This window comes from Cibotium barometz, chromosome 6, assembly GCF_041138505.1.
Source record: "Cibotium barometz isolate CiBa-2024 chromosome 6, ASM4113850v1, whole genome shotgun sequence".
NCBI classification, from domain to species: Eukaryota; Viridiplantae; Streptophyta; class Polypodiopsida; order Cyatheales; family Cibotiaceae; genus Cibotium; species Cibotium barometz.
The window spans coordinates 31,086,623-31,098,778 of record NC_141051.1 but is presented as its reverse complement, the minus strand read 5'-3'; positions in this window follow the sequence as shown (position 1 = coordinate 31,098,778).

The following is a 12,156-nucleotide window of genomic DNA, read 5'->3' as shown; positions in this document are numbered from 1 at the left end:
CATTTTAGACACTAGGAGGATTTTTATATCCAAAAATATCTCAATTTTGAACTACATCCCTCTAGATATTTTCTCTCTCTAGGCCAAAACAGGATCTTTCTTTTATTTCAGAGAGGGGAATATTTATAAGATCAGAAGGGGAGGTTCTTACACCTGCACACCTCAAAAGTTGGAGGGAGGAATCTTACAGTTGTTAAGGGGAATTATGTAAATTCCTAAAATGTTCTAGATAAGAAACCCTTGTAATCGACCGAGTAGAAAAATGTTTTCTAAAATTAGGAGTGAACCACATTTCTCTATAACTCATTACTTTTGTAAAAGCCTAATTTATAAAGACTACTTACATTATCATTTATCCACTGGTTGAGAAGGGGTCTTTTTTGAACTTGTATATCAATGCTCACCTTCTCCCATGGCGGCATTGAGAGGGGGTGTTGAAATATATCATGTACAAGGGTTAAGGATGAGAGGAAGAGGTAATGGAGGTGTGAACACACTCAAATAAAGTGGGAATGTGGGTAGAAAAGGGAGATCTAGGGTTAGCCCAACCCTAGCCCTTGGTGGACCCTATATAAAGGGTAGGAGGCCTCACTTTTGATAACACAAGTAACACATGAAGTGTAAGATTCCTCCTTAGCTTGAATAATGAATAAGCTGTATTTCAATCCCGTGTAATCATTCCCTATTTTTGAATACAAGAAAATATTATTTTTCCTTGTTTTTGCCTAGAGAGATAAAAAATTCTAGAGAGAGGTAATTCAATATTGAGATATTTTTGGATAAACAAATTCTCCTAATATCAAAAATATGTTTCTCTGAAATAGAAGTTCAAAATAAATTCTCGAAGGTGCATTAGGAATCAATTAAAAATGATTTAAAAGACCTTAGCCTAAGGGTCAAGATTTTTTGAAATTTTTGGGTTATGGTCCAATTAAGGCTCCTATGGGCCAATAAGATTAATCAAAGTGTTGAGATGAGATAAATCCAATGAATAAAAGAAAATACCCAAAAATGAGTAAATGCTCACATAAGATGAAGAGTAGACTGAGTACAAGATTTATTAGTTAAAAACTATGAGATATTACTAAAAAAAATGAGATATTTTAGAATAATGATACATTTTTTACACCTTGGTAAGGAGGGGGGAGACTTTGAGATAGCGCCTATTTCACACATGTGGATGAGTTTTTAATTCAAAAATATTAAGATATTTTTATCTCTCCTGAATCAAACTAGATCAAAATGGGAGCTAAACTGGTTCAAATCTTGTCCCAAATTTAGCCAAACTGAACCTGGAAAATTCTAGAACTTAGTTGGACTCAGTTAGTGGCCTCCCTCACCTATAAATAGACCCTTATTCTTTTGTATTCTCATCTGTGAGAGCTAGACCATGATAGTATTACATTCAAATGAGCATATTTTCTATTATCTCTTAAAAATCCTCTACATTTTGGAGAGATTGGAGCTTCTCTTTGTCTTCAACCATCCTTGGATCTTTCCTCTCAACACACAATTGATTGGTTGGGGGCTTCTCAACCCCTCTCAAGCTTGAGAAGTTTCAAATGGATTGTTTTTCAATGCAAATTAAGAATTCTAAAGAATTCTAATGATTAATCACAAAAAGTTTATCTTTATATATATATATCTCTGTCTCCAAAAAGAATGGTCATTCCTATGACCAATTCTTATTCAAATGATGCTTCTCATTGATAAATTCTCAATTCAAAGATCAAACTCTATGCTAGTTAAGCTAGAGGCTAGAAAATAGCTTTTTTATGCTTTTATACTAATACAATTATGGTAAAATTATGATTAATTCCATAAATTAGATTTAGATCCAAATGATAGTTACTCTATTAGAATCCTATTACTAAGTCTTATTCTTTTAGAAAATATTAAAAAATTATCAGTAATAGCAGAGCATAGCTATGGCAAAAATTTTGGGAAATTAATACATAAATCATTTTTATGCATAATGTGAAAAGAGGACTTCCTACCATATTCTAGGATTAGTCATCCTATGCTAAAAGAATAATTTTCATCACATCCATGGAAAATTAATTTTTCATGTTTATGCATAAATAATTAATTAGAGAAAAAGAGGAATTTTTAGTAATTTCATTTTTATGCAAAAAGAGGAATTCCCATGATAATGGAGATCCATGTATTTCAATGAAGAAAGAGAAAATTTGGTATATATTCATTTACGTGTTGTGTTTTCATTCCTTAAGCTTCATTAACGAAGAATTTTAATCAAAGAATTTGGTTTTATAGATGGAAGTTCCACACTTATCTGGTGTTCCCAACCTCACCCAATCACAAGACATGACTGCATTTGCCTTCGAGCATCTCATCTCTTCCGCTACAACTCGAATGAGCCGAGCCAGACTCGCATGCCATTTCAAGGATCTATATTTCCCTGACCTAGTGGAGAGACGACAGCACAAGTGGTTTGCAGGGCAATATGTCTACACCTCTTGCAACCACCGTGCGATGCTGAGGCAGAATTTTCATTAACCATGATTTTGATGAGGCTGAAAGTGATACATGGTTTTATTTTATATCACTCAACGCCTCAAAATCTCATACTTTCCTACCAAATCTACAGACTCCTTAGTCGCTTTATTTCTAATAAGGAGAAGATAGTAGCTCCCTTGGTGGCAGTAAGGGAACATTTGTATCAGGGCATGTCTATAGCCCACAGTATCGCCATTTTATGCATCTCCTGAGGAGATTTTGACTTTTGGAGCCGAACTGCTCTATGTACATATTGCAACTTTTATATAAATAAAGAAATGTTTTGTGGAAAAAAATTTCCTGTTGTATAAGTGATTGTTTATTTAATAAAGCAAAATCTGTTATCGGACATATGTCATAGATACCCAATAAGATCATTTATCTTGTTTAAGAAATTATTTTCCGAATCTCTTAAGTCTTGGGATCTCGTGGATGATATCAAAATAAAAAATTAATAATATATCATTTTTGGCAGAATCATGAGGCGACGGAACCGTGGCCCCATCAGCCAGACCCTCTCACTACTGATAAAGAAGAGCTTGACCCCAAGTTCGCAAGGCTCTTCACATAGAACTCTGCTACAAAACTCCACTAGGACCCTTCAAAGGTGAAGGGAGAACTTGGTGAAGCTGTAGAAAAATGGGTTGAAGAAATGGAGGAGTATTTTGATGTTACTGGTGGTTACAATGAGAGGAGCAAAATGGCTCTTGCCAGGCTGAAAATTGTGGAAATAGCCAGGGTGGCATGCAAAAACCATTGTGACACCAACCATCTGAACAGAAATACCCAATCCTAGAATGATCGTAAAGCCTATTTAAGGAAGAGATTTTGTCCCCCTGGGTTTTTAGAAACCAAGATGAATGAATTTTTAGAGCTAAACTAGGGGAGCAAAACCATCAAAGAATATCACCAGGCATTTGCACTTCTCCTCAAGTATTCACCACCTCTAGATGAAGAGCAACTCATGGCCAGGCTCATTCGGGGAATGAACAAATCCTTAGACACACTGGTTAAGAATCCCAAGCCAGTGTCCATGGCAAAAGCTATCATAATGGTGAAGGACTTCGCCAAAGCCTTCATCGTGAAAGTCTCGCCAGCTCCCTCATCCGTTAAAAGATTCCAGTCACCCGGAAGTTCTTCCAACCTTCCACCTCCAAAGAGACACCAAGGTTACAAGAATCTGGAGTCAGGAAGTTTCAGGAATGAAGGAAGACCTTTCCCTCAAAGTACTTTCTCAGGAACTCCAGCTCTCTTAAGAATGCAAAGGGAAGAGATTCGAAGTGAGAACAGATGCTTTGGATGTCAGGGGTTTGGGCACCAGCTCAAGGATTTCCATCTCCTTCTGTGGGCCAAGGAAGCCAAGGTCCCAGAATTCAGAGATAGACTCCTTCGTATCAATCCACCAATCAGGGTCACCCGTGCCAAAATAAGGGCAATCCTAGAAGAGTGCCAGCTCAGCCTATAGCCTCCGTGCAAAGCAGTCTTCCAACTCCCTCTCAGAATTGGAACAACCAAAGAGAGAGAGTTTCACCTCAAATAGTAGTAGCTAGAGCTGTCACTATAGTTGAGGAAGTGGAGGAAGAAAAAGGATAGATCTATGCAGTAATAGAGCATCAGGGGAATAACCATCAATTTTCAGTCCTCTAGACTCCAGCGGAGTACCAGGGTAAGCAATTCAAGCTTTTGATTGATTCAGGCAGTACTCGTTCTTTTATTTCCCCAAGATGTCTACGTAAATTAGTCCTAAATCAAAAATCAAGGAAACCTATGCAAGTGGAATTGGCCAGTGGAAAGATTCTATTCACACACCTTGAGAAAGACCTTATTCAGTTTAGCCTAGATGGGAACGTAACAAAGTTCCATTTCAGAGTCCTACCCTTGGAAGTCTATGATGGAATCCTTGGAATGGATTGACTCCATAAGAATCAAGCTGATATTCATTGTCACAAAGGAACCATCTCTTTCCTCAACTTTCACGAGAATAAAGTTCAAGGAATTAGAATTTTCGGATCCCCGGTGCTGCAATTAGTCAAGGCTTCTAAATTATTAAAAGGGCTAAGAAAGAGGCAAGTTGTTTATGTCGTTTAAGATGAATCCGGTAGACATAAAATGCAAGGCTAAAGAACTAGAGTGGTTAAGTGAGTATGCAGATGTGTTCCCTAAAGAGTTGATGATTGATATGCCTCCGTCTCACGAAGTAGATCATGAGATCGAGTTAACCCCCAGAGCTCAGCCCCAGTAGCCCAGCGTGCATAAAAAATGCCAGTCCCTGAAGCCATAGAACTTAAGGAGTAGTTAAGACAACTATTAGAGTAGGGATTTATCAGACCCAGTGTCTTACCTTAGGGTGTACCCGTTCTCTTCCAAAAGAAGAAAGATGGAACATTAAGACTCTGTATTGACTACAAAGGATTGAATCAATTACAATTAAAAATAAGTATCCTATTCCTAGGATTGAAAAACTTTTGGATCGGTTAAGTGGGACCCAAATGTTCACAAACATAGATCTCAAATCGGGGTACTACCAGATCAGAATCAAGGAACTAGACATCTCAAAGATAGCATGCAATACTCGCTATGAGCATTATGAGTTCATAGTCATGCCGTTTGGATTGACTAATGCCCCGATAACATTTAATCATCTTATGTAGGATATTCTCAGAGAATACTTGGATGATTTTGTTCATCTTCTTTGATGATATCTTGGTATACTCAAAGAAGATCATGAAGATCATGTGCACAAGGTCCTAGAAATTCTAAGAAAACACCAACTCTTTGCAAAGAAGAGCAAGTGTTCTTTCTCTATTGACCAGGTGGAATACTTGGGATTCATAGTATTAAAGGATGGGATTTCTCCTGAACTCGCAAAGATCCAAGCAGTCGTAGAATGGCAAAGAACCCAAGATGGTAAAGGATGGGATTTCTCCTGAACCCACAAAGATCCAAGCAGTCGTAGAATGGCCAGAACCCAAGACGGTAAAGGAAGTCAGAGGATTCCTAGGATTAACCGGATGGTATAGGATCTTTATACCTAGGTATGCTCAGATAGCATCCCCTTTAACTAACCTTCTCAAGAAGAGTACACTTTTTTAGTGGCCAGAAATGTGTCAAAATGCCTTTGATAAACTGAAGACAGCCTTAGTAACCAGCCCTGTCCTTAAGTTACCAGATTTTACCAACCAAACTCTTTGAGGTAGTTACTGATGCCACTAGTTTTGCCTTAGGCGGTGCTCTTATGCAAGAAGGTCATGCAGTAGCCTCCTATGAATCCAGAAAACTCATAACACATGAGAGAAATTATGCCGTCCATGACTTGGAGTTACTCTAAGTAGTTTATGCTCTGAAGTTGTGGAGACATTATCTTTTGGGACAAAGGTTCACCTTGATGATAGATCATCAAAGTCTAAAGTGGATCTTCACCCAAAGGGATCTCAACATGTGTCAAAGGAGATGGATGTAGACCCTACAAGAATTCAAATGTGTGTGTCATATAGGGGTACATCTATGTATATTGTTCTTATGTGTGCACTGGTGCATGTGAGTGGACACTCACACCTACATTTAACCATGTGTTTTCACACACACACACACACACACACACACACACACACACACACACACACACACACTTAAAAATACATGTATGAATAGAATAATGCACTTAATATGTATGTGCATAAGCACATGCATACATAGATATGATAAACATGCATGTGTGCATACGTAGATATGATAAACATGCATGTGTGTGTGTGTGTGTGTGTAGCATCTACAGATATTGTGAGTGTGGGTAAAATGCATGTGTGCATGTGGATGTGCATTTCATATATGGAGGCATGTATGTATATAAGTATGTGTGTGTGTGTTGTGTGTGTGTGTGTGTGCACTTCTGAAAACAAACACTACCATGCACACATACACCCACCAACAAGTATCATACTTATGCCCACACACACTAAAATACTTCTATCTATGTATGTTCACTCATAAATATATATGTACATAGATACGTAATAGATATGCATCTATGTAAGATAGAAAGTGTATGTGTGTGTGTGTGTGTGTTGGTATATATGCATGTATCCATATGTCTACATTTGGACATACACATGTAGATGTCTTTATATGTGCATACTTATGTGTGCATGAGTGTGTTAATGGGTGTATGTGTGTATGCATGTGTCTACACACACACACACACACACACACATATCATTGTGAAATAATATGGATGCAATGTTAGGGCCTCTCCCAAAACGTGGTCTGTCTTTTCTTGCATCTCAAGGCTCTGTGGTAGCATCGTAAGAACTCGCAAAACGGCCATGTAGTTACAAAAGCATAGTAAGTTGATGAACTTTTTGCAATGCATGAGATTAATTAATCTACACTAATTGCAGGATATGCACAAGACGATGTTTGATGTGTGGAATGATGGGATGACGAGCGGTGCCATGTAATAGTGTGGCAGATAGATACTCTTCAAGGTTGTGTTGGGGCATGCGTCGGTCAAGAGTTGGGTTATTTTCTTTCAGCAAAAGAAAGAGAGAGAGAGAAATTACCTCCAAACATCCCTGATATGCAAGAGAGAAAGAGAGACACCCAAGTCTAACCTATAACCTACATAAACAAAAGTGTGCACATCTTTTACCCATCGGAGACGATGAGCATTCTAGTCTTGAGAGTTTCACAAAGCTTCCACGTGGCAAGAATTTGAAGGTTCGAGAAGGGGAGGAGGTTTGAGAAGGTTTGGATAGAATCTGAATTTGGAGTTTCAAAAGATGTGCTTTGCAAAGGTTACCGACTAGTAAAATGAAAAGATAGATCCAAGTATAGTAAACATTAATATTAATAGTATCAACTAGACTATCTTTTTTGGCCTGCCGAAGGGAAGGGCATAGCATTGGGGTAAATGTTTTTCTCTTATGAAAAGTTTAATGATGGGAGGGTAAGGGTTATCATACAGTGTACACGTGGCATTTAATAATTCATTCGCAAGATTTAGGGTTCTTTATAAAAGAAGAAAAAGCCACTCATTTCCTTGGGCTGCGGCCTGCTACTTCTCTATTTCACATATCCTGTGATGATCTCCCTCTTGCATGCCCTGTGATGCTAAGCTGCATAAGCTACAAGCTGAGGGTGTTTGAAGAGAGCCGTGATGATGCACCCTTGGCCTTTTCATGATGCTAAGGATGCCTCATTCACTGTTGTGATTTTGAGGGTTTGTCTTTTGTTATTTGTGATTAATGGCAAATGTTTCATGGTGTTGAAAGCATGCACTAATCAATGATTGAAATCGTTGGTTCCAAAGCACACATTTTTTCTTTTTTTATAGAGTGCAGAGTGCAAGAACGATTAGTTTTTGCATGCAAGCTGTTAGTGCTGCTAAAGAAATGGGCAAAAGGATAGCTTAGATCCAATTCCTGTTTTAATAGACAGCGCACGTTGTAAATTTTCAGGCATGTTAATTAATGAAAATGGACTTTGATATCAGACCCTATATTTCAATAATTTTGATTTTAACATATTTCCACGCCCACCCTAACCATGCTTTATTGCTCTCTATCACACACACACACACACACACACAATTCATATGTATTGTATGATTTTTAGCCCCTAGGACGCCCACCCTAAGCATGATTTCTCTCACACACACTCACACACACACACACACACACACTCCCAAGGCTGGTCCAAATTTGTAGCTCTCGTATAATTTCTTGGATTATCTGATAGAGTATGCTTGATTGCGTTAGATTTCTGTCGTCTCACATAGCGCTAGGATAATTTCATGTATAGGGATATTGAATGTTATATTGTTATTTATTTTCTCTTGTATGGGATTTTTGGCTACTTTCTTTTGCTATTTCTTTCTATGTATTTCCTTCATTGTTTTTTTATTTTATTGAAGTTTGGTTTAATTATTTGTTTCTCTGTCTCATGATGTTGCTTTGAAGCATAGAGTTGAATATCTTTTCATCTTTTTAGGCGGCGCAGGTTTCCAGGCTTTGAATGGCTTCCAGATCTGCGTTCTCATGTGCCAAATATTTTTTTATTTTTATTTTTAGCCTTGATGCTAATTTTTCATGATATTTCTTATTTGTCTTGTTTGAATTTCTTCAAGCATAGTTTTCTAGGCTTTTTGATTAATGGCTTTCAGATCTGTGATTTATGTGGCAAATATTTGCATAGTTTTCTGATCTTATTTTCTTGTTTGAATTTCTTTAAGCATAGTTTTTTGCACTTTTTAATTAATGGCTTTGAGTATTGCAATTTCTTTGCCAAATATTTTCTGATTTTCTTTTTGCCTTGCTCCTTTCTTTCGCTAATGTTTCTTTCTTTTTTTTTCCCTCAAGTTTTTTTTTCTTTAAGAGGTATTTTTTCCCTCTTATATCCTTCTATGATTTTGATTTTTCTTTCTCGTTTTTTTTTCCAGAATGATGCTCGTTTAATATCTTGTGCTATTTTCTATTTTTTTGTGGTTTATTTTTTTGAATGAATATGTGGCTTTTTTAAAAGGAATGCATGTGGCTGTATTTTTGACCTTTTAACTCATTCCTTATTGCAGTTAAGCTTCATAAATGGTCGTAAGGCACTTTTTCGTCAACTTGTCGGTGAATTTGAGGCTCGAAATGTTGTTATGTACGTTGCACGCAATGTGGGCATATGGAAAGAGAAGTCAATACAATATCAGTATTAGATATCACTATTCTCAGTCTTGTTTTTGGTGAGTGACAAAATCTTGCTCTTCAAAATGCATTTCAAGCCCAAATACACAAAATGGGCTATGGTCAAGAGGTAAAGAGAATGCATGGTTCTTTAATGTATGCTCTCTTTGCTTTCTCTCAAACCAAGTGTTTTGTAGGTGGTTGGAATTTTTTTGTTACCAACTTCAATGATGCTTTGGTGGCAAAGAAGTGTTCTCTTTGTTGCAAAGATATGAAAATTAACCAAATTCCAGGAGGCTACTGTTTTGCTTGTGGTAAAGAGGTTGACATTTTGATGGTCCCATGTATTGAAGGCTTGATTACTCATCAAGAGCATAGTGGAGTTCTCACAGCTGTCAAGTCGGTTTTCGCGATTGTTGACCAAGTGCTACAATTTGAGGATACTTTCCTCAACCTCTACAATCAGAATCCTATTCTTCTAATTTTTTAGAAATGTTTTATAGATAGCAAGGCACAGGTTGTGTCTTTTGTTCGTGCTCAAAGTGGTTAACTTTTGTGCAGAAAAAATAGTTTTTTGTGCTCTTTGTCTCTAGCTCTACCCTATTGCAGTCATATAAGTGCTCCAAGAAACCTTTGTCCTCCATACTTTTGGCCCAAAACTTTTGCTTATTTAGCCAATCTTGATCAATAAGCTATTCAAAAGAGCTTTTCTTGATTTTTAGCCAAATGTAATTTTGTTGATAGTGGATGCTTTAATTGAAAATGATGTGTTTCTTTGTAAATTGTCTCTTGATGATATCTTCCATTCATTGCATCCTTGGAACTTGGATGTTGTTATTGCTATTCACTACATGGTCAAATCATCTTTGAGTCTTGATCAATTTAGAAAATGGGTGCTTGTGGAATTTTTTGCCAAGCTATTTTCACGAATCAACATGATGTATTGCTGCCATGTAAGTCCATTATCGATAGTCTTAGGCAAAATGTAAGCTGTAGTGATATTGAGGCACTCATTGAAACCTCCTCCCCTTCAATCGCAATTATAATGACTCTAATTGACATGTGCGCTCATGAGCTTAATGCTTATATATTGAGGTGTCTCTTTACATGTCTCAAAATGATAAACCTAAAGTAATTGTCTTTGGTTCAAAAAGGGAAAATTCCTCTCATAATTTAAGCATGCTTAACATGGGTGCCTCTATTCACATGCTCGTTGGGAAGGGAAAAATGCAAGAGATCGATATGGAGTGAAAGTGAAATAAAGAAGCTTGATGAAATTGTTTAAGAAATGGTTGCACTCAAAGTTGTTGACATCGCCACAAACAATTCATGTTATTGTGTCCCTCATTACATCCATTTCATTCTATTGTGCAAAAAATCTATAAAGTCAACGCAAAACACTTGGAAACTGCACCATTGCAAACAAGCATAAAAGTAAAAAGCAAAATAACTCCCTTAGAAAAGTACATTTTAACCCCATTAGTGATACACCAAAGCATTCATGTGCATCATGTCATAGACTCATGTTCTCAATGCAACTTGTCAAGCCACCAAAAGATTGTGAGCATTTATGTGAATCACCAACTTTGAAAGTGTGCAACACGTGCATGGTCGCTCTACACAAGTGGGTGCCTCCCAACCTTGCGAGATTGGTAGCTTAAGGTTTTATTGTTCCGATTCCTAGTGTTCAAAGCATAAATTCAATTGAGGCACACTTGGTCTCCATTCGTATAGCATTTGCTCAAGTTCGAGAGCTAGCTTTTGATGGTCAACTAGGCTTTAGAGGCACCATTGCCAATGTTATGGTCAATGTGGAGCGAGCTCAACTTGTCTTGCCACGGTTCTTCGACAATGAAGAGGGCTCTATTCTAGTAGGCATCAAACAAAAATAATGCTATGATCACTCTTATATGGTGGGTGTTGTGAGACCATTAAAAACAATGCAAGCTTTAAAAGATTTGTTGTCCACTACATTATACATTGCAAATCAAGTGTCCATACATCCTTCTTGGATTCACGGTAATGTTGACCACTCCCACAATGAAGACTTCACTATGGAGGATGATAGTGAAGAGACTTTTTCAGACTACCTTGTCCATGGTTTGTACTCTTCGCAACAAGCTGTTGATCACAACGATTCAATCATTCATGTTGCACCATTGCAAGGCTTCTCCCCTTTAAGCATGTTCAAAGATCAATTTTGTGAGGAATTGTGTTTCCCACAATTGTTTTTTGGCAAACCAAGAAAGTACCACCTACAAGCAAAAACCAAATACCAGACCATAGCAAAATGGGAACTCATGCACCAAGATAGATGTTTTTCATTGGACATTGATAACTTATTCTTCAAAACTATGAAGATTATGGTGAGTAAGGTCATGTCATCAATTTGGTTTCATCTTAGGAAAGGCAAGTTAAAACACGATCGCTTGACTGCTAGAGAAGTGCAGCTAGACACTAACATTGAAAGAAATTTGCACTCAAAGGTTGGTTAAATAGAGACTTTGAAGCATTGCGCACATCTCTAGACTATAAGGAAAAGCTTTAAAAAAATATTTTTGCAATGATCAGGCAATTAGGGGCACCTACTTTCTTTGTCACTTTCTGTGCAGAGCTGAGAGACTATGGAAGCAATTGTTGAATCCAACCTTGCAATTGTTGAATCCAACCTTGCAAGGTCCTGAAGAGAATACCCCTACATTTGAGCGTCTTTTCATTCACTCCGATCCCATTACTTGTGCACATTACTATGTTCATCATTTTAAAGCTATAAAAGCACTCTTGCAACAAGCAGATACTAGCATATTTGGCCCACTCTAAGACTACTTCTTTGTCACTAAGTTTCAAAACCGTGGCAGCCAGCATGACCATGATTTGCTTTGGATTAAAAATGCACCAAACTTGGACAAGGTCATAGATGAAAACATTGTTGCACTTGTTAACAAATATATCAGCACAAAATCAAAAGATT